Genomic DNA, 24,696 nt, shown 5'->3' with positions numbered 1-24,696 from the left:
CGTAAGGGATGGTGGGCTGCGCCCCCTGCAACTAATAACGGCAACTGGACCTGGAGCTGAGCTGTGCCCTCCACAACTAAGACTGAAAAGACAACAACTTGAAGCTGAATGGCACCCTCCACAACTAAGATTGAAAGGACAACAACTTGAGTTGGAAAAAAGTCCTGGAAGTACACACTGTTCCCCAATAAAGTCCTGTTCCCCTTCCCCAATTAAAAAATAAATAAATAAAAAATAAGAAAAAAAAGCCAATTAAAAAAAAAAAAAGATAATATATCAAGAACCCACCATGCTGCCTAGAACTTCATAAATGTTTGTCCTATCAATACAAATTACTAGAATTTATGATTTAATTCAAGCTGAGAAAAATCCTTAGTCATATAAATAACAGGCAAGTTTAAGGATCTCAAGTTACACAATTTGCAAGAGATACTTAATTTCCTGTCTATATTTGTCCTATAATCAGTAACTGAACAGTGAACACTCACTGCAATCCTAATAATCTGCACTTCCTCCTCTGATTAACAAAATAAATGGAACTAATTCTAGTGTTACAGAGGCTACAAATTGTCCTCCATTATCCATTCTCCCGTTCCTCTTCAGCCAAAGAATCCTCAATGTTAACTGGCCACAAGTTTATTCTGAATAAAAGACACATTTCATCTCAACAGCAAAGTGTAACCAAAGAATCAAGTCACAGTCAATGGGATTGAGATGTGTGCTTGACTAGTAGGAAATATACATAAAGGGTGGAACCATGACCTTCTGCTGTTCTTTCCCCTTCCTGCTCTCCAGAATGCATATATAAGGAGACACTGGAAGCCGAAGCAGCCATCTTGGACATAAAATGGAAGTTGTCTGTTGAGGATGTCAGGGCAAAAATATAGAGCACATCTGGGTCTATGATGATGATGAAGTACTACGCCAAACTTGGATTGGCTTAAGTTACTTTTATTTCAGGGGATTTTTGATTTTTTGTGTTTTGCTTTGTTTGTTTGTTTTTGTCATTCTCCCCTGGATCTAGTTATTAAATATAATATAAAATTAAACATAGCTAAGAAAAACTCTGCTCTCAACTCTCATAGAATTATTGGGTCCATGTCCCTTTTACAGTCACTGTTGGAAAAGAAAAAAAGTAAAAAGTTAGGCCATATATAATCCTAACAAATGACTTCAACAGTCCAGAAGTGGTAACTAGTCTAGAATAGATAGCAGCACAATTAAGGTTTAGTTAAAATGAGAAATAAATAGCTTATAGGTATGTAGCGACATATATTTTTGCTCAAAGTATTTATTGCTGCTCTTAGGAGCATTTTTCATCTTGCCAATACATTTTACGGATTAATGAATCTGCTTGTCTCCTGCTTACTTTAAGTGGAATTCTACTTTAAGAACAATTAAAAAGGGATTGCAGCAGACCCTTTGTCATTATAAGATTGGATACACTAACAAATAACATTCCTGATTATTGGACCCCTATTTTTTTCCTTGAAGAGCTATTGTAACAGACTTAATGGTAATGTCCATGATTTTCAGAGGAGATATATACTTTTTCTTCCTCACACCATGCAATGTCCTTCGTCCCAGGGATTCCTTTACTATCTCTTTATAGCGCATACATACAATTGTTTGCTGAAAAGTTTTATTATTCAGTTTAGTCAATGTGCAATATATTGGCTATAAGTTGGTCTGGACTGAATACCCGGCTAATTAAACATAATCTTGATAACAATAGAGTTTCAGTTTTCCAAAACTTGTTTATTTTCCTTCAAAATGTGTCTCCAACGTTACAGGCAAGGAAGCTTTGATCTACTCTCTATGTTGGATACCTGCTGCTGCTTCATACACATCCCCACTTTCCTGGCTGCGAATCTTCTTAGCTCTCATCTGGGCCAGGCAAACTCCCTTTTAAAGGATAAATAGTTCTTTATTCTTAGTTCATACACAAAAATTATTAAGGAACTACAATTAATTGGTCTTCCCCAGAAAGAGGGGAAAATAAGTATTTTAAATTCCTATCTTTCTTTAAAACATAATTACATAGAATTTTTCAGAAAAAAAATATAATATCTGTGTAATATTTTCTGCTCTGAAGTATTTTATTTTTTTAGCCTTAGACCCAGTTAGTTAGTTTGAATATTTTCCCTGAAGAACTATGGCTCACCTCCAACAGATTGCAGAATGGAGGTAGGCATATAGAAAGGGGGATTGGAAATTACAGTTGAGTCTTCTACAATCTTGCCTTTGAGTATTTTCTGAAAAAAATGAAAAATGATGGCTGGTACACTGCAAAATTCTACACTGCAAAAGGGCACGTAATATAACAGATTCTCTCCACCATGCCCACATGTTAGTAAATAAATCTTAAGCTCCTGTATTAATCTAGATAGAGAATTTAGTCTAATGAGTCCTTACTGGACTCCCTGAAGAAATGAACCCAGAGAAGTTACAGGGTATTTGACGTTAAAAAACAAAATCAGAGATACAACCTGTGTCCTATCACTGGTTCTCAAATGTTAGCATCAAAATCACTTGGAGGGCTTGATAAATAGTTGTTGGGCTTCACACACATTTCTGATTAACTAGTTCTGGGGCAGGGCCCAAGAATTTACATTTCTAACAAGTTCCTCGGTGATGCTGACACTGACGGTCTTGGGAATATATTTTTGAGTACCATTGTCCCACATCAAGGAAAAACATAAGGAAGCCAAAGAGGGACCCTGCTCTACCTTCACGTCTAAGAGGACACAACCACATATGGTGTCATACTAAGCATCTGAGAAAAATCTAGAAGAGATGGTTCTTTAATCAAGTGGGTAACCTCACTGTAGTGAAGAAAGCTACTATTGATGATGGGAATTGTGGGAAGTGGAGTTACAGAGAAGAGAGGCAGAGTGCAAAAGTGTGAGGGGACAAACCAAAGATCAGTGGATGCATGAATATAGCAACTAGCTTCATGCATTCAACAAATATTTATCAAGCATCTACTTTGTGCCAAAAAACTGGGCTGGGGGTTCGGGACTTATTGGAGATGAAACAGAAAACGTTCCTGCTCTCACAAACAGTCTAGTTAAAGAAATAAACAATAAATAATTATACAAATAAATATAAAACATATCAGATATATTTATAAGTGCTATAGAGAAAAAGGGGGGGGCAGGGTAAGTTGAAGTTAAGTGTTTATTTTTCACGCAGGGTGATGTGGGAAGCATGCCGACCAGATACTAGACATAAGAGCTGTCGCAGGAAACTGAGATAATTCCAACCCGTAACTTTAGTAATTATTTATCCCCCAGATGCCAGGATTAGCATAAAGAACTACAGATAGTGAGGGTGTAGAATTCATGAGAGCCTTTCTGCCTAGAGGTCTACTGCATTCATATATTCATAGATCTAGTTTAAGCAGGTCTGGGAGAGAAGAGAGAACATTCGTTAGTTTTCTGGTTGGTCAGCTTTACAAATTCCAAACTACATCTCACCTATAGATATGCTGTGGAGAACAAGGTTTAGGAAAGAGTTTTACATATTTCACATTTCCGGTCTGAAATGAAATTTTCCAACACACGATAACCATGATCAGAAAACAGGAATACTGTTTGGTTTAGTTATAGTTCTTATTATAGCAACACTTCCTTCTTTCACTTTCAGGATGGCAAAAAATAGGACTTAAGTTAGCCAATATTTATTAAAGGATCTAGCACAGACAGCTCAATTAAAAGGTAAATTCTATGAATTTCTAGTATCTTCTTGGTTATTTTTTGACATACAGAGGCAGAAGGATTTGCTCCAAGGGAGAGTCCTTGCCTTTTTAAAATTACAAATGCTTACATCCTGAACTGCAAATGCTCATGCATCCTAGCCAAAAAACTGTAGAGTGCTCTAAACACATAACAACAACAAAAAGGCCCTCACCCCAAAAGGCAAAGAAACAAACCAAAAAACCAAAAGACTGAAAAAAGTCTCAAACTCTTCCTTCTGTACCACTCTTATGTGCTCATATGTCGGTACTCATTTACATATTTTTTAATTGCATTCTACTTTCAGATTTTCCTGTACTTAGACAGTGAAATACGCTATTTGTTTTTGAATATTATTACTGTTTAATCTCTTCATGTCCTACATTCTCATGAGGCCACTTTCTAGACTCTTAGTTTCCTCTTTTGAACCACAGATGCATCAAGCTGACTGCTGCACTCAAAAGCATAGGACTTAGGAAAAAGTGACTGCGCATTCCCAATCCACTGATGGTTGAAAATTGTTTTTGAATCATCAGATTTTTTTTTTAAAGCCCACGGTATGTTTAATTTTGTCGATATATCTCCTCTGCATTGCTTTTAAAGCTTTGAAAATACCAAAATCATGACATGAAATAAGAAAAATTCCATTTTCACAAAACAGAAAACACAAAAATTCTTCTACTCAGAAAGAAAAAGGAATGTAATGGAGAAAATAAATGCAAAAATAGAATTGGCTGGAAACCAGCAACCACAAGAAAAGAAATATTGCAGGAAATGGAACTAATAAGCTACTATAGTGAAAAAATTTTTCCCAGACTTTTTTGGGGTTGAAAAAAAAAAGAAATTATAAATTAATGTAGAAACTAAAAGTTTGAACAAAACTACATACTACATAGTATTGAAGTTTACAGAATTCCATGTGAATACTTGATTGTTGAAAAGATGATACTCTTTATTTAGTGGTATTTCCAAAAGCTAATTTTGAGATTCTTCTGATATCCTGGTGAAACTTTAGTGGGAAGAGTTGAAGCGTTTGAGGAGTAAGGTCTATATAGTTAATTATGCCATGATACTTCTTCCAGAGGCATAATCATCTTTGTCCCTAACCCAAGTTGCTCCAAGGGTCAGTCTATTCAGGACAGAACTTGTTTGAGAGAACCCTCCTCAGCTCAGCAAGCCATTGCCTACAGGTTAACTTTCCCTGAGATTTCATAATATTAAAAGTTGCTCCTTTGGGTTATTCTCTCATCATAACTTACTCATATCATTTGGTTGTTTTAGTATAAAATATACCAATTGTTTTTTTAACTATTTTATGCCTAAGACATGCCATTTCCAAATAAGGTTATGGAAAACCGATCCCTGTATTTTTAAAAATAGATTTAGAAACAATTGCCATTTATTTGTTAGGAGTTTTTGGAAAACCAGTGTCATCCAACTTGCCAAAAATTCTGAGATTCTAAGTTTAAAAAAAAAAATCAGTCGCTAATTTATTTAACAAAGTCATTTACAAAAAGCTTAACAGCCTCTGGGTGTATCTGCAAGCGTGGCAGATTCAAGCCTATAAGGAATGGAAAATAATTTTTATGTAATTTCCAATATATTTGAATTTAATGTGTGGTATAAAACAGAAATGGCACCCAGATACACAGACTTAGTCCTGATACCCAGAGCTGATACCATCAAAATATTTTAAAAGTAAAATATATATTCATTAGAACCCATATGGCTTATCTCCACTAATTTCTTAATTAATAAGAAAACCCAGGTCTCAAGAATTGAAATTCCTTATTCAAGGTCATAAAGCTGCTTAATAGAAGAGGCAAGAATTGAACCCAGGTCTGGGATCCCAAGGGACATTGTTGGTCATTAATTAGCATGAAGTTGGAAGATCTCCAGTCAGTAACAGAACAACACAACAGATAATGAATTGGGGGGGGGGGAAATTGATATGGATCTTTTTCATACCCTTGTTTTAACCCACAGAAGCTTATTCACGTATAAATCAGTGAAGATTCTAAGCCATTTTATACCCGTTTCACAACATTAAGGCAAAAGACACAATGATTCAGACAACGATGGCTGATGAAAGGTTTCTAAATCAAAGTATTTTGTGGAATTTTTCTTGTGACCACTCTCCTTGTACTGCACAAATATAAGAATGAAAGTTGATGAATGTGTACTTTATGCAAGACGCTCTGCCAAGTGCGTTACATATATCACCCCATTATTACCCCATTTATTTCCTTTGATTACTATTACATTAGTTTTTATCTCATTTTTTAAGGCTACCAGCACAGCAATTGTCATACAGCTAGTACGTGCTGGAACCAGCATCTGAACCCATTGTATATGATTCCACAGTCTGTACTTGTAGCCAACGAATTAAATTGCTTAACTCTTGAAAGTTATCTCCCCTGACTGCCTACTTCCTTGTCATGTTCTAGTAATTATATATATATATATTTCTTTTAAAAAATTAGACAAAAAATCTGCTTCTGCTTATAGGAAAGATCATTTTCCTAAAATTAGATAGAAATAAGCATGAAAATTGATTCTAAATGGAATAAATAAGATAAACGAGACTTTCAAAATGAAAATCTTTAGGTCTCCAGCATCTAAAATGCCTTCTCAAGGTTTCCACGCCAACCTTTCTAGAATACTAAACTAAGCTGTGAAACAACATTTACACCACATTATGTAGGCATTTGATACATTAAACCGTTCAACTGTATTCTTCTAATAAGCCCAACTAAACATTGAATATTTGGCAAATGGGAGAATAACACTGGCACAAGTCATCAACGAAGCAATTGTAGCTTTTGTTTTTCCAAATGACAGAAGCCTTAAAAAACAGATTTGAAGGGGACTTTTCGTTTCCGTTAACTTTCTTTTTATATGTATCTATAGTTAGTCATAGCTTTTCAAAATAGAGTTTTATAAAAGTTATGCTTAAAATATAAACAGCACGAAGAGCTAAACACTGACTCTGTAGAAGACAAATCTGGAAATCTAGGGCATTTCCATCCTTGATACAGACCACCTGGCAAAAAAAAAAAGTAAATGAATAAAAAGCCAAATGGAGCTGAACAGGTCTTCTTATGATTCTTTTCATGCCATCAGAAAAAATTTCTTTTTATTTATCAAGTTCCTTAAGGGCAAATACATTTGATGGACTGCTGAGTATAACAGGGGCGTCCAGAGGGGAAGAACAAGAGATTCCTGCATATCAGGGGAGGAAGAAAGGGAAACCTAGAATGTAGGTCCAGCCTCCAAACTGCAGAAAACCCAGGCAAATGGCCCCCTAGAGTAGTTAGAAAGGAGATGCTCAGGGTAGCAACAAAGAGGGGCACACAAGGCACTGAGAATAATCCCAAGAGAAACCCAACAATAGCAATAGACTTGACAGTGAGAGTAATCAGCTCTTACCAAGTACAAAAATTCTATCAGGCTGGAGGCAAGGTTCCAGAAAGACAGTAATGACGAGGCATATGCCGTCTCTCCCATCAAGAAACTTAGAATCTGATTAATAAGAAAAACAAATGTTGATTTAGGAATGCAACTAAGTGAAATGTTATGATAGATCAGATCTGGGGTGTTACGGGAGTGCATAGCTGAGACATTTGGCCCAGTGGAAGGAAGGCTCCTCTGAGGAACTGATGTCTAAGCATGCATCCTAACAGAAAAAGTAAAACATTGAGAATAAAGAGAGAGAAGGTGGCAAGAGATGAGGCAAAAGAACTATTTGCTGATATTAACTAATTTAAGGAGAATACAAATACCAATATTTGATTTGTGCCTCACCAAGCTTTGCATTAGCATGCAATATGTCATATTGAAAGACTGATTCAGGCAACCACAGGCAAATAGGAAAAGATAACTGTAAATTCATTAGAGTCATGACCACTCTTATTTCATCACCTATTATTGTGGGTGCACTGAGTTGATGTCTCTTTAGTATATTGGTCTGTGTTTCCTCTCCATAAATTGTAATATGTTTGAATGAAACACTTTTATTTCTGAAGGGGTAGCATCAACTAAAACTTTCCCTGAAAGAGGAAGATTTAAGATTTGACCAAAGTTAAATGAATAAAAATAAACTTCCAAGTAACAGTTTTTAAAAAGACCCTAATTAATGACTCTACTAATAACAATTTCCTGGATTGAACGCTCAGGCCATTCCTCACCCTTTGAGAAAGACCTACAACTGTAAGCCTCTTACACATATTAATAATGTTGAAACTTACTGGATATGTTCATTTGAACCCTAATTCAGTGACTCCAAATCATAAAATACTGATGATATTCATAGCACGTTCAAAGTTATTTTGAAAAGTATTTGTCACAAACATTTCTTGAAACATCACATAAGAGGGGGCACCATTTTTCTCAATCTGAGACAGAAGATTCATCAACCTACTTCAATGACATAATTTAGTGTCATTCATTCTGCTCACTTCTTCCAGATTATTTTCCTTCCTCTGTCTTTAAAGTTCAAAATGTTGTTCATTTTTGCTCTGGCCATGTGTCTAGTGCTCCTGGATTCAGAAGTGCCTGGCCTTGCCTTTCTGCTCTGATTAGCTCTTGGTGTCTGTGTTATTATTCTCTTTTTTTGATAGCTTCTCTCATGGCACAGATGAAATCCAATTGGTGAAATAAATGGAGTCCCACCATTTCTACCAATGTTTCTGGTGGAAATAATGCTGAAATGAGCTGTCTGGTTGCACATGTACCATGAGAGTAGCTTACCACAGGTTTTGTTACTTCTCTGAAAGTGAGTCCCAAAAATATCCTCATTTGAATTATATTTATGAAGACCACATTTTCTGAACCAAAACTTTAAAGATAGGGTCTGCTAAAAGACTTTTGTGTGTGATATATGATTTTACTTATATGAAGTCTTATAAAGATGAACTGAACTCTTATCAAATATTTGATCTACCATTTTATTGAAAAGAATGAAATCATGGGGGCCCTGTTGCTCATGAAAACACTAACTAGTGAATTTAGCATGTGAAGCTTCTTTAAAATATGTTATAGAATGGAATATGTGAAGCTTAAATTCTTGATCTCAAAATCACGATTTCCTGGCTTATCACTTTGGATGGGTCATGAATGTGTTTCTAATGTTATCTTTGAAAGGCACAGAGTCCTAGCTCACAGAGTTCTAATATGGCAACATCTCTTTACTACTCATTCTCTGAGAGGCTGAAAATACATCCAGCCTTACAGATGAAGCAGGTTTTCGTTTTGGTTTGTTTTTAAGAGATTAACATGTTTACAAGAAGCAAGGTGAAGCATGAAGACAGACAGATGAAGGTGGGAAGAAAAGGTTATGATCCAATCAGACATTCGTTATTCCTGAACAATAAGTTGTGTTCTCTCCTGGTAATGAAAAAGGGGGCGAGGGGACTTGACAGTTGCTGCCATCAAATGGCTTTTAAAAGCCATCAGTTGATGTATTTTAAATTGTTAGTAGATGAGGACAAATTGTTTGGCAAACTTCACATTATATTTAGGTGTATCAAATGAATATGTTATGAAGTATGCATATGTACTTTAAAGGCTGTTCGACTTACCACCTGAGTAAGAGAAAGCAAGACTATGCCTGTCATGTTTCCTTCTAGCACACTTCTTGGCACATTGTAGTGCTCACAAAAGCATTTGTTAAATGAAGAAATAATTTACGTGGGGTCATTTTACACAGACTGGAAATTAACTCAACCTGCCTTAATACTATTAGGTTGGTGCAACGGTAATTGCAGTTTAAAAAGTTAAAAATTGCAAAAACTGCAATTACTTTTGCACCAACCTAATAAAATGGGAAATTATAAGAAGCTCTAAACCTGACTTTGGAGGCAAGTTACCGTGTTTCCCCGAAAATAAGACCTAGCCGGACCATCAGCTCGAATGCATCTTTCAGAGCAAAAGTTAATATAAGACCTGGGATTGTATTGCATTATATTATATTATATTATTATACTATATTATACTATATTATACTCAATCTTACATTATAGTAAAATAAGACTGGGTCTTATATTAATTTTTGTTCCAAAAGACGCATTAGAGTTGATTGTCCAGCTAGGTCTTATTTTCAGGGAAACACAGCATAACGAAGGATTTTCGAGAGAAGACGCTACACATTATGTTTAATCTGACTGTCATTAATCAACATTATTTCAATCAGACAGTATTGACAAGATACTGTCACATAGCTAAACATGCAATGCAGCATGAACAGAGTTTTCCTCAAAGGTTATTGTGTGATATGGGTCAGGTTAAAAATAAATCCATAATACACAATGAAATTGACAACTATCAGTCCTCTATAATCTGAAAAGTGTAAGTAATAAGTAGCAAGGTAAGCAACACTGCTAAAAACTATCCGATGAAAACTATAAGTTCTTGAAAAATAAATATCCTTAAGGAAAATAAGCAAAATAATGAAAAGGAAAATAATTTGCCTTGTTAAAGAATAACTCTCAGAAGCCCTTAGGTTGTTTAAAGAATTTTCCCTTAAGTACTCACCCTTATAATTAAAAGTTAGGCCTTTACCTCCAAATTAATAAAATAAAACAAAGCAAAATAGTATGAAATAATATTTCCACTGGAAAGATTGAGCCCTTGTGACATTCTTTTCTCTTTGCACAGAGAATTAAAATTTGTGTAGGTGAAAGCTGCTGCCTCATTATTAGTCATTAATAGAGTTTTCTCCATGTCCTTCTTTGGAATGCTAATTTTATTCACACACACAAAAATATGAATTTTTAACTGTTCCTACTAAATTTAAAGAGAAATTTTAAGGAAAAAAATAACCTGTATGGGAAAAAGAAGGCTCCTATTAGAGTATATGGGTTTTAGCGCTATCTCTCTCTCTCTCTCTCTCTCTCTCTCTCTCTCTCTCTCTCTCTATATATATATATATATATATATATATATATATATGAAGAAATTTTTCTCTACCCTTGTAGGTTCTGCCAGCTGGTCTAATAATCAAATTGCCATGAGACAGAATAACAAAATAAAATAACCAAATTTAATTACATACCTACGTATGAAAACCCCACATATATGAGAGAGGCAGAGACCCCACATATAGGAAAGGTCAGAGACAGAAAGGGAAAATGAGGTATAGATGGCATTCTGAGCTAAGGATGAGTTAAGGCATTTGGAGCTTCAGAGGGGAAGCAGGTCATTTGCAGAATGATAAAAGCACATGTTCAGTAATTAGAAGTTTGCTCTGTCCTAGGGATAGGTCATAAAAAGTTATTTCTGGTTATAGATCTTATTATGGGCAATGCTCCTAATTTAAAGTCTTTACAGTAGAGGTAAAAGGAAGGAGTGATGATTTTACTAAATCTTTCCATTTTAAAGCCTATTTTTTGTCTGTCTGTTTGTTTTAGAAAATACTAGCAGTACATTGGGCCGAAATCACCTATTGACTAGTTTCCTGAAGAAACAATGACTTTATTCTTTGTAAGGGCAAATATAAATTAGAAATAGGAGGCTTAATTCTCTCTGTTGAAAATAAGAGTAGAGACTTTGACCCTCTCCTTTTTATTTTAGAATTTCTTTCACTGTCCTTTACACATGTATGTAAATCTTTATTATGGTGAGTTTAAGCCTCTGGACACTCTCATACTCCAGAATGTTTCCTCAAGGAAGTGGGAACCATCATTTTGAAATGCAGATATGGAGAGGGGTAGCTTCTATACCTTCCAGTCCTCAGGGCAGACTAAGTCAAATTCCCTGGGTGCCTGGCTCCAAGTTGTAATAAAGATATGAGAAGTTTGTCTCTCCTCTGGAGAAAGCCAATTAGCTTACACAGATGGTCACCCCAGTTGCCAGGTAAATTTAGTCATCTTACTGGAAGACTAGATATTGTTTCTCTTGAAAGCATGTGTGTAATGGGTTGTATCTGCTTGGCTATATAATAGAAGGGTGAAATTTGTTTTGGTCTTTGCAACCTCTTAGTGGATTGTCTATGATGAGCATTGCATTCTAGTTAATGCTTATTCAATAGCATAAGTGTTTTCTTTCTCTATTACTTTTGTGGAGAAGATTTCTGCGTTGGGAGAAGTTTTGTTTTTAATTAAATTTCCCCAACAATTTCAATTCCAATTAACCTATCTCCTCGTCATGGAACCGTTTTAGATAATTGAACAAATCATTTAAATGGCGAAATTCCAAGTTTCAACGTGAAATTTAATAAAGAGATAGAGTACTTAATTTTACTACTTCATTCACCTTTAGTTATAAACAAGGTTGGTAATATTAGTACCAAAATAAAATAAATTCAGATAACATGAATGCCAGTTGGGACAGTTAGATCCAGGTGTCGAGAAATTAGTGTGTGTGTGCGCTTTTTTTTTTCTTTGCACAAAAACCTAACACAAAAACATAACATTAATGGAAGCTCTTGGAACAGACACTCACATAAATATTTTTCTATGTAAGTATCCTTTGTGCACAAAAAGAGCATGAAAAATCTCATGATGGACTGGATTTTTGTTCATAGTTTTAAGAAAAACAGACACGCATAGAAGTAGTTCAACAAATATTTGTGAAAAGAAAAAAAAATGGGGATACTGAGACAGAAGGAGAGAGGGAAGAGGTAGCCTCCAGGCCCAAACCTGTCCTGCACCCTGTTTCAGGTTTCCTAAATTCCCAGGCTTCAATCCCTTCTCTGTGACTTGGCTTCCATGTCAGACCCCTTTCAAGAAATCCGCTTCTTTCTCTCTCACTTTGTATTGTGTTTATTTAAATTCTATTCACCTTTAAACCCAGCTGAAATTTGTTTTTAAAATGTGGTCCTTGGAAATCACAGTGAATTATAACTTCTCTGGATCCCTCTAGAAAGTTATGTCTGTACTTAGTATTTGATTGTATCACCATGTATTCATTACTGTGTGTATGCATTAGTTTTCCCTTCCCTCAACTTGTATTGGAGAGCAAAAAAACCATTTTTAATACTTCTAAAGAAGCCACAGAACCTAGCACTCAAAAGAACTACAAGTGTATTCTCATTACTTGATTTACTAATTACTTCTTTGTTTCATTGAAATTGTACCTTCTTAAGGAAGCTTCCTTCATAAATGCAAGATTTTATTATGGAAGCACAGAAAACAGCTCATGATTTAGAAATACTGCCACTTATAAATTCCTATGAAACTATGAGACTAAAGAAAACAATCTGGCTCCCCAAAATCTAGACCAGGCAAAAAAGGGTTGTCATCTCAGCTATTTTACTTTTTATTTTTCTTTCCTTTTTTCATCTGTGACTAAAATGTTTTTACATAAACTTCGCTCTTCCTTGGGCACACTTCTTCCTTACCCCCCATCCCTCACCGTCCTCCCACCCTGTCAAGCAGTTTACTTCCATATGGGGTCACCTTAGCTAATGACTCCTGCATCCAAGAAAATGGTATGTTGCTTGACTAGCTAAGTGGGACACCATTTATGGCAGTGTCAAATGATGAAATAATGAGATAACTATCAAGAACAACAACATCTGTAGTCTTCAGGAGATAAATAATGAGCTAGTAAAAATATCTCTGAGGGGTGCCCGGATGGCTCAGTTGGTGAGAGGGCAAGCTCTGAATGACAGGATTGCTGGTTCAATTCCCACATGGGCCAGTGAGCTGTGCCCTCCACAGCTAGATTGAAGGACAACAACTTGGAGCTGATGGGCCCTGGAGAAAAACACTGTTCTCCAATATTCCCCAATAAAAATACATATATAAAAAAATGAGAGTGCTTTATTAAAAAATAAATTTAAAAAATCTCTGAGCAAACCATGGCATGAAAGTGGAGAACATATTATGTTCTATCTAAAGAGAAATGATTTACCTGAGAAAACCTTCTGAAAGCAAAACTAAATCAAATCACATTTCAAACACTTTATGTCTCCCATTGGCATTTTATCATACATTATGGTGACAAAAAAACATTATATTTCTGAAAGTTTTCTACACCTTGTTGATCAATGAAGTAATTGACTTTTGCATCTTATTTATATTTATGTAATGATGAAGAGCTTTGGTATATTCTAAACACAAAGTTAAAACAACTTTTGCTGCTACGATTCATCCTCTTTCTGCAACTGAACATCTCAGTGATAACCAACAAGAAAGTTTACTAAAACTGCCCATATATAGGAAAATCAGAAAATTAATAAATATTTATTCTGTCCCTACAACGTAAAAGGAATACAATTCCAGGTATGCTGGAAGGGGTAGAATGATATTTATTAGAGGGAAATAAAAACTATGTCACTACTCAAACTTTTTTTTTATGTTGTATAGTACTTGTATGACATAGAAGAAAAGGTGACTGCATGCCACTGAGACACCTATTTAATAGCCTGGCCAATTTCTCTGTGGTCAATTATTTTCACCTAACCTACATAACTGCTTGAACATGCTTCAAACGTACTACTAATAGTAAAAGATTTACATCTTAAGTTCCAAATAACTAAAACAGTTAGAAAACCCCAAGGGGCAAACTAAGTACAAAGGTCTTCTCCCTACATTACTGCCAGATGGTCTGTATTAGATCTGGGAGTCACTAAGAGATAATGGAAAGTCAAAGTGAAATTTGAATATGTTTGCATCTATAAAGTTGCCTATCAAGTTAAACATCCTGCTCATTGACCCAATTTTCCCCCCACATTTTCAAACTTACCTAAAATTTTTAAACAGAGGGAAAAACATGAAACAAACAAAAACCTTAGAAATGAAAGCAAACATCACAAAAAGAGAAAGGAATTCTTGTAATTTTACTTTCCTTAATGGTTTCAGAAAGGAAGCCATGGTTCCTCCATGAACATATATATCTAAGTTTTCTAACCCTGTTGTTCAATTTATTACTCTTTCATGGGACTGGTATTGCCTATGGTTGGCTGAAGAGCCCTTAAAAATGCCAGGATAGGGTTTTGTTTTTTTTAATGCGCTAGCTCAGTCTTACACCTTAGCCTTATATCTCGAAAGCTACTTCTGGTAAGGCAGTAATACATGGCAATAGATTTAAAGACAAAAATGAAAAGTATTTCAACTCTATAGGTGAAAGATTGTCAGGCAAAAAATAACAAGTTCATTCTTATTTATCATTCTGAACATTAGTATCTTATAAATGAAGCCATCACTGAATGGTGTACACTTGCATATTATAAGCAAGTAATTACATTTGGGTAAATGTGTGTTTTCTATTTATTTTTATCCCCCAAAAGATTTTTCCATATTTTTAAGAACTATTGCATTTCACAGAGGAATAGTCTGTTTTAAAAACTATATCTGGTTTAGTGACTAAGTTTCTCTATTCATAAAATGAGGATGATAGTATTTAAGTTTTAAATATCTATTGATATTTTAAAAATTATTAGGTTGGTGCAATTGCAGCTTTTGCAATTATTTTTAGCCTTTTAAACTGTAATCACTTTTGCACCAATCTAATAGTCACTGTACGTGCTCTATTTTTGAACTATAAACTTTATTTGACAGACATACAACTTTTACCATATGATAGAAAGGAGAGAGGTGGGGTAGAGAGAGACATGGGTAGTTATATAAACATAAACATAGATGCATGTGTTAATGGTTAAGTGGTTTTGTTTTGTTTGTTTTTTCCTATTCAACCCTTCACTAGTTAGACTTAAAATAGTAGACAGAAAAGTAAACAGAGCAAAGGCTCTAAAGTAACATAAGCTGATGATCGCAAGACGTTGAATAATATGGAATGAAATCAAATTAACTTTGGTTTGTTATAACAAATGGTTTTTCAACTAACATTTTTAATATTGCTAAATAACTGAAAGGAATTGGTTCAGAAAAGGCAGATAATTTTACCTTCTTTAACAGGAATGGCCCCTCAAGTATGCCCCAAAGCACAGCCCTTGTTTTATTCATTGGCAAGACTACCCAACACCAGCATGCACACCTATGTGTCCATCTAACATACAAGTATATGCAATTATATGTTATATTCTTTTCTCTGCTAAGCAACTGATTCTATTCTTAGACGAAACTTAGTAAGTCTCCTGTAGATTTATAGAAGCTGAGGAACGAGAAAGCACATCCCCTTTTAATAATATAAAGTTCTTATTTTGCAATAAGTAGTCCATAAAAGAAAGAAAGGATTTCTAAATGAATGGATTCCTTACATAAGAAGAAAATGCACTTCTTATGGTTTTATATCCTCTAAACTTTCCTAATAAGATACAGGCCCCAATGAAAGTCATGGTATTCTTTAATGATATAAATGGTCTGCAAAAAGATCAGTTGTGCTGTTCTTTGGAACGACACTCTTTCAGATGAATTGAAGAAAAGAATAAAAATTAGCTAGCCAGTGAATTAAATCCACAGGATTGATTTCTTAAGCATGGGGTTTATGTGAAAACATATCCAAGGGGTTGTCTTATTGCAGCCATTTGATACTACAAATATTTATCTAAGAAGAAAAGAATCAGCTGGAATATTTTTTTCTCACATGGGAAAAATTAGATCCATTACTTGTTATTTAAGATATTTCTGGTGTGTGTTGTTTTCCTATTTGTCCTCTGTGGCATGGCATCAACAAGCCTACTTCCTCAGAATGTCAAGACTGTCAAAATAAAAAGCAATTCTGAAAACATATAGTCTCAAGGTATTTCATTAGGTCATATGAGGAGACTGAGAAGCCATGGCAAGTTTGTCTCTCACCCCCACTGGTAACTCCTCCCTACCTCTCCCATTCCAAATCATGGCATGTGCATATTTCTTTACTGTAACACTTATAACGGGCAAAGAATCATAAAAAGGAGAAAATAAGGTTTTATGATGGTTCAGATTTCAGAAAGCTGTACAAGAGAAAGAAAATTCTCCTAGGACTGACTGGTCTTTCCAGTTTGAAATGTGATTCTAGCAGCTTTGTATCGCTCCTTAAAGTGGTAAACAAATAATTAGGCATTCTACAAATCTTTCCAGAATCTCAAAGTCACAAGCCAGTGCCATAATTAGAATTCTGGATATGTTTGCATCCTTAATGATATTACTATTATATCATGCTAAATGTAGCAATAAAGTCGAAGAACAAAACAATCACTTTAATCACACCTTTACTTTTTTTAATTCCCCAAATTAAAACTAATGATTATTACTGCTTCAAATATCTTTTGGATGATTTTTTTTTTAAAGTCCTTGCTTTGATGCTCAACTTTTTCCATCACCAAGGAAACGAATACAGTGATTAATAATTGTTATTACATACACACACACACAAATTAAATATATATATTTAGCATATATTTAATTTACAGATATGTAAAAGAATTGTTCACTGTTTGTAATCTTTATAATTCACACAATAAGCATTTCCTGTCCAGTTCAAGGCCCAATCAGGTTAGGAGGCCCAGTGCAAAGAGCTATGGGTTGCTAGGGGAGATAAGACACATCCAGAAATAATAATAACAAAGAAGTATGAACAAATGCTACAAGAGCTATGTGAAGCAACATCAAGCAAGTTGGAAGGGAAATGGAGCTTCTACCTGAGGTGACACTGAAGGGTGACTATGTAGCTGGTCAAAGACTTGCTTGTCTTGATTCTGGAAAGCTGAAAGCACTGACGCTTACTAGAAAGACCTAAGAGTACATTATTGTGTGTGTGTGTGTGTGTTTGTGTGTGTGTGTGTGTGTGTGTGTGTGTGTGTGCAAGGACATTTCTGATGCCCCATTTAATGTACCCCTACCTAAATCTTGCTTTTATCTAGCAACACTAGTTATTTTGCCTAGCTAATATTGTTATAGAAAAACAAGTTTCCTATGAGGGAATCCCTTCTGACCTGAAGCAAAAGAACTTAGCTGTAGCTGAGGAAAGAGTGGTAATTTTCTTTATATATTATATTTTGTGTTGAGAATCTGGCTATTTCGGGTGGATTAGTATATTGTTACAAAGCCTTGTTACATCTAGCTGCTATTTTCAAAATGTTGTTGCGGAAACTACCAAATTTAACTATCTTTTCATTTTCAGTCGGAAAAAACACACACAATAGCAATTGTGCTAATCCCCCATATCCAAGTGGGAAGACCTGGCAATATAAGAGGTTTAATCATGTCCCATTTCTATGTACACTTTATACATTTTAATTGATATAATTATTTTGGAATATGTAAGTCATACTAATTTTGCAAAATGAGACCAAACACACTTAAATTATGTCCACACTCCCACAAAAGAAACTCTCCATATGGAAGATGGGTAGAGGAACAGATTAAGAAAAGTTGTTTTTCTGTGTGTGTGTTACTCTTATAGTTCTTTTTTTTAACAAAATATTTTATTTTTTTAACATGGTTCTTTTCAGTTTTTTTTCTTTCTTAAAAGTGGCCAAAAAGAGATGAGACTTTAAGTTGCCCATGTTGACCATATCAAAAGGGGAAGAAGACAAAATACGATTCACTTTTAATTAAAATGAAAAATTAAGAATCCAAACTTAAACCTATACATTGAAAATATTTCTGATTCAAAGATATACTTTGCTAAAGATTTCATTCCACTTGAGATCGATGGGTAGGGGATAGCCGAAAAAGAAGAGTAACAAAAAGTTCAAAGAGTCTTGCAAGAAATTCTATGTTTAAATGTGTGCAAGTTTACATATACTGAGGAGTGAATACAAAAGGTAGCCAAAGGGAAAAAAAAAAAAAAAAAAGGAAGTCAAGCTGTATCTTCAATAAATTCAACCCCAAACTCTATGAACACGTAATACAGGTTACAAATAGATACTTTAACTATCACCCTGTAGGCTTTTTACTTTGTTTCCTTATTAAGTTTCTAATTATCAGTAGGCATAATTGCAACACGTTATATTTGCTATAATCCATACATATTTTGAGAATAGGAAAACACAGTTTATATATGAAAAAGAGAAATAATATTAGTTGTGTGAGAGAGAGAGAGAGAGAGAGAGAGAGAGAGAGAGAGAGAGAGAGAGAGAGAGAGATTGGGAGTAGGAGAACGAGGTCAGAATTGAGGCCAGAAAAAGTACATATTTAGTGTGTGTCTACATATTTACTGCTGTGTGTTAGACACTGCAATTTGAAGGGTAAATATGGGTTTTTAAAGGCTAACTTCATGTTTAATGTATGCAGAAATGAAAAACCAATGTTTTTCTCTGTTAATTATTCATCAAAACCTATACAAAAAGTTTAGCAACACCTGGTATTTTGCTCTTTTAAGAACAACAAAAGCCCTCATTTCATTCAGGGTTTAGGTGTTTATTTTGTTTTAAGATCTCAATACATGTTCTAGAGAAGAAAATAGAAAGGATAAATGAAATTCCATGCCTACTGATGCAAGTGCCATGAAAGACTTTGTTATTACACTAAACTCAGTTAAGCTGGTTTTGAGTCTCCCATACACCAATTAACAAGAAAACAGAACAAAAGGAATGACATCTTAAAACTCTCCTAATTAATTGAAATTTGCAACTGATAAGCAATTTTTCAACTCTACCATCCTTAGGCAATGTGGCTTCCAAATTGTGGGCTTCAAAAGTGCCTTCCTGCCAATTCTGAAAGCTGACCATTCTGTAACATGTGAGCTAGCCTTAGCAAGAACACATTCTTTTGATAGGTATATTTATTAAATGAACAAATTAGAATTGGATCTTTTTATTTAATCAAAATTCAGCTAGTAAGACAGGTAAAGTAAATGAAACACTAGATTATCAAAGAAATTGTACTATGAGAACAAACATTGCTTAGGAAAGCATGTTTGTTTAAGTGCTCCAAGTCTGAAATGTCCAGTTCTCACTAAGTTCAGCTTTCTACCACTCTGCAAGAGTACTCTGACCCAGCTGTCCAAAGGACCAAGATGCCTCTATTTTATTTCACAGTTTATTCATAATCAATATAAACAAACCACCAACCTTAGTTCCAGCCAGCAGTCAGAATATACCTTGGATCAAATCAATCAAGTCTGAAAGATAAACAGAAAAACATCCTGTAAATTAAATCAACTGAATGATTTAGCCTTTTCTTTTACTCAGGAGGAAGATGAAGTTAAGTTACTTGGTTCTTTGTACCATAAAATTACTGGCTGACAAACACAGATTTACAATAAGGGGGTTTATATAGTTGTAAAACTTTAAACTTAAAATTATTTTTTAGATTTCACTTAAAAATGTATTAGATGCCCAAATTAGGTCTCATTTTTATTTTTAGCAGTTTCTATTTATTTCAAGTAGAACAATTCTTATGCTTTTATTCGAAAATATTAACCAAAAAAATTTTAAACAAATTATGTACTCAATGTACTACAATTTTTCTTAAAAGATGTTTAACTAAAAGTAATAAAATTGATGCATTTGGCTCCTTAATCTGATTTCCTTTATCTGCAGATTTTTAGTCCAGGATCAATAATTTATTTAAAGGCAAAAAAAGTCAAGTAAGACAATTCCAATAGCAACCTATCAATGTTGCCATTGCTTCCTTATACCTAAGTCTTCCCCCTAAATTATGCTGAGAAGCACATTATCAAATGGAAGTAACAGAAAAGGTAAACCCAGGACAAAAGGAAACCCAAAACTTCTGTGCCAAAACTCAGCCTACCTTTATGGACAGTTAGTAAAGAAAATAACTTTAAAATAACATAGAGTGAGCTTCGTGACTGCTACAGAGCACATCTATGGCTAAATTGTCAATTAAAAAAACAAGTTAGGTTCTAGAAGTGTGTTTGTCAGTTAACTGGTTGGAAGGTAGATATAATATGCTCCACATGACATTGCTAAAAATGGTTCATTAGTAGACTCCTAGGTTAAGTCCAAAAACTAAACTAACCTATAATGTAAGTATTTAATAAAAAGAATAGTATAAAATAATATTCACATATTCCAATGAGATGTTAATTAGCTTGACTATAGTAATCATTTCACTATGTATACGTTTAACCAATCAACATATTATACACATGAATTATGTACTTACTTAAAATAATATAAAGGGAGCACTAGTAAACAAAAAACTATTAAAAATGAAATTCTTGATTTTTAATCTTAAGGGCAGGTGCTTAAGAAAAGTGAACTCTATCATACAAGAATGAAGTGATAAGTGGGTAAAATTTTGGAGATGAGAAAAAAGGATTTGGGGGTATTTTGAGGGACTTTCAAAATTAATGGCTTTAGTATGTCTACCTCCACTTCAAACATCTGACTTTATTTAACTTTGATACAAACATTATTATTTTGCTATAAAATCAAGAGTTCCCAAATTGTGTGCTATGGTACCTCAGGATGCCACAGTCAATTCAGAGAATGGTGAAATATTTTCAATATATGAAAAAACATAGCAACATCCATCATGCACCACACAAATTATTAGCTTGAAGCAGTTCACACTTTCAATTTTAGATTATGATACAGTCCTTTCAATGAGGCCATACTTTGCAAAGTTGGGTTTTTGATGGCATTTGTGATATAAAAGTAAATACTGCATGAAAAGCAGCATGAAATAAGAAATGATGATGACAATATCCAATCTGATTCCCAGGTTTGAGGGCTGGGCAGTACCCAACAGGCCACAAAACCCATTACTAAGTAATCGTGTGTTTCTAAGCCTGAAGCAAAAATACTTTTTTTCTTTCAATTTGCATGTATTATTTTTTTTCAAAAGGCCACTCAGTTGTTAACACATAAGTACTTATTATGCTAATTAAACGGGACTGTGGGGTACTTCTTTGGCCTAGGTGACCCATGAAAAAATTACTGAGATACTTAGAATGCCATAAACAGAGAAAGTTTGGGACACTCTCTATTAAGCATATTTTTTGTTGTTGTTCCATTCCCCCCCACACACACACACAAATTTAAAGAAAAGGAAAAGCAGGAGAGATTTAAACAACAACAACAAAAGGCTAGTAAAGCAGAGAGAAGGAAAAAGTGAGGAAGAAAAACATTTTCCTAAAATAAGAGGAAAAGTTTCTGTATGATTACGTGTGCATGTCCACGTGCGTGTGCAAAGGCACTATTAGTGTGCAAGAGGTACACAGGAGGTAAAGAGTACACATGAATGCTAGGCGATGAAAGACAAAGGACAAGTAATGGGCACACTGCATAAGACTATATGTACTGTGGGGGTTGAAAAAAAATAATTTTCCTTCTATCCTTGTAAATTCTCTCAATGGAATTAAAATAATCAAATCAACATGAGACAGATTAACAAGAGAAAATGACCAAATTTATTGCATATGCACACACAGGGGTTCTCTTAAGACTCTGGAGCCCAAGGACACATTGGGTAATTGAGGCTTATATGTCATTTTGGACTAAGGAGAGGGAGGCAGGCGTCTGGGATTTCAAAGGGAATGTAGGCAATTCACAGGTAGAGAGAAAGAGTAAACAAACTCTTGCTGGGCCACCCAGAACAATGGGACTCAGAGGGGAGGCTAACAAACAGACTGCTTGATTTCACTATCTGCCATATCTAGTTTGCACTTGCTAAGATAATAGCTCCCTTGCTTTAAGGAAGGTTTTCTATCTGAATTCCTTTAGGCAGGTAAGAAGGAAGGTTCAAGTTCCTTTCTGAGTCTTTTGTTTCTTAAAAATGACCATCTTGAAATGATCGATATTCCAAAAAGCATATTTCGGGGTGGCAAACTCTGCTTCTACTCAGCCCATGTTAACCACGTTGATTATTCGTCATCATTCCCTAAGAAAAGGCAGTTCCCTAGTTGCTTGGGGCCATAGAAAGACTATGTACATAGAACTGCATATTTGTTTGTGTGCAGTTTTAAGCCTCAGTTTACCACAGCCATTTCTTGCTAAGAGCTTTTTGACATACTTGATCAATATCCTGATATCTTTAATATTCTTTTAAGTAATTGGATCTTATCTTTTCTACATGCACTTCCAAATATTTGCTTTCGTAGTAAAAACACAATGATACTTCTCAAGTTTTTCAAAAGTCAGACTACTTGTCCCCACCACTGTCCCCCAACCTAGTCCCATTTCCAAAAACTTCCAGTTTACTTTTGTTTTCAATACAGCATGAGTCAAATACAAACTTTATTTAAAATATTAATGCCGTTTTCACTATGCAAACCTTGTATTTGAACGCAAAGGCTTAGCAAGATGTTCAGCACAGAGAAGAGTATCAATAAATATTTGTTAAATTAATGAAGGTACATAGTGTTGTATTTTTCTGATCCTTTGTCAAATTTAAAGAAAATTCCCCTTTTCACAGAATTTGTTTTAAAAAATTCCCATCCTTGCCCCACTTGACTTGCATAGAAAACGATTAATGGAAACAAACTTTTCAGGGAGAAGAGGTATTTATGTTCGACCTGGTGGACTCAAGCTGTCTGGATGTTTTTGTTTGTTTACTTGATTTTCTTATCTTAAGGTAAGCGCTTCCATTTGCAGCACCAAGAGCAGCTGCTTTGTAAATAACTCTCGAGACCCTGTTTCTTCCCCCCCCTCGCCCCACCCAACCCAGTTATTGTGGAAATAGGTTCAGAGAGTGAAGATGTATGTTACCCTAAGGCTCAATCCTCAATGTGAACATCTGCCATTTCAAACACACAGGTCAAGACCTTTTGTGTTGTATCTTACTAAACAATGCCAGAAGCGTAACTCAAATGAAATTCTTACCAATAGGATTCAGTATCTGCTTCCAGGCAGTTTAACTTTTCAGCATAGTAAAAGCACCACCTCTCTAGATTCTAAGTCTCTTTCTCCACACCAAAAAGGGAAAATGTCAGAAAATACGCTTGAGAGTTAATTGCCAAGCCTTCTTTTTTTCCAATGAGAAATGATCTCATACTTCCGTAGTATATGTCATATTGTGATGGTCAAATCAAATTATAAGCCTATATGCAGATGAAGTATGCCTGATTATACATCACAAGGTATAAAAACTGAAAATATCAGACATATTTCGTTATTAGATTTTCAAGGTCAATTGTCAATGAAAAGCGACCTTTCACACTTCCTGTGCTTCTCCCTTATTAAAGTTACACTTGAGTCTCAATTCACAGAAACCCTTACTGCTTGAGTAATAGAAAAGTTACTGCTTGAGTTCAATTTACAGACACAAACATAGGGAACATGGCACTTGGAAGGCAAATTAAAAATCAATTCCATTTTTTAAATAAATGTGTTTTTATTTGCTTATAATATTTATGTTTTTTATAATACAGAGAAGTCTTTTTTTTTTAATAGCATTGTTTAGTATGTCAGGGATCCAAAGTTCTTTGACATCAAAAAGCTCGCTTTGAATCTAGTGGGAAAGAAATGAAAATGAAAACACAAAAGACAAAAGGCCATGACACAAAGCAGAACATGCCCATTGTCACAAAGAAATGCCAGCAAAGAGCTATAGGAGATCAAAAAAGAAAAAAAAATCCTAAATCCCATTAGCTAAGGATTCACAGTAGGTGCATTTGAGTTGGGCTTTGAAGGAAGCAAAAGATTTTGACAGGTGGAGATGGAATGTGAAGAAGACCAACTCAAGACAATGGACTCAGCAGAAACAAAGTAATGAAACAAGCAAAGAACAGGGAATGTTTGAAAAAACTCCTGCATTCCTACCTGGCTAGAGTGTAACACACAAGAAGAGCATTAATTGGGTGAAAGGCTAGGTTGGGTCCGTATAGGGAGTAATGACCTTGAATGACAAGCTGTGGAGACTATAAAATTAAATATGTTTAATTTTGTATGCTAAAGTGAACCACAGAAAGTTTTATATCCAACAATTAGGACATTTAATCTGGCATCAGTATATAGATTGAATCAGTGATGAGATTAAACGAGAATAGACCTTCTCCTTCAGAAGTCCATGTGAAAGGTAATGAAGAGTCAACTCAGGTAGAGTCAGTGTCAACACAAAGGAGGAAGAGTGCTCCAAGTACTGCATAGGCAAGTGTCCTAGCTCATCTGGGCTGCCATAACAAAATACCATAGACTGGGTGAGTTAAACAATAAAAATGTAGTTTC

General features: G+C 34.8%; 1 protein-coding gene across 18 annotated transcripts in view; it reads right to left on the bottom strand.

Moving 5' to 3' along the window:
- MAP2 (microtubule associated protein 2) overlaps positions 1-24,696 on the bottom strand; it is a 261,018-nt gene that overhangs the window by 168,160 nt on the left and 68,162 nt on the right. For all 18 annotated transcript variants that reach the window (XM_088794145.1, XM_019726959.3, XM_088794140.1 and 15 more), the window contains exon 2: positions 19,636-19,685. The gene's annotated coding sequence lies outside the window, so the exon portion shown is untranslated. The remainder of the gene's footprint in view (positions 1-19,635; positions 19,686-24,696) is intronic.

The sequence above is a fragment of the Rhinolophus sinicus genome, chromosome 17 (assembly GCF_057876585.1).
Source record: "Rhinolophus sinicus isolate RSI-liver-muscle chromosome 17, RSI-T2T, whole genome shotgun sequence".
Classification (NCBI taxonomy): domain Eukaryota; kingdom Metazoa; phylum Chordata; class Mammalia; order Chiroptera; family Rhinolophidae; genus Rhinolophus; species Rhinolophus sinicus.
This window is presented reverse-complemented; position numbering and strand designations above follow the sequence as displayed.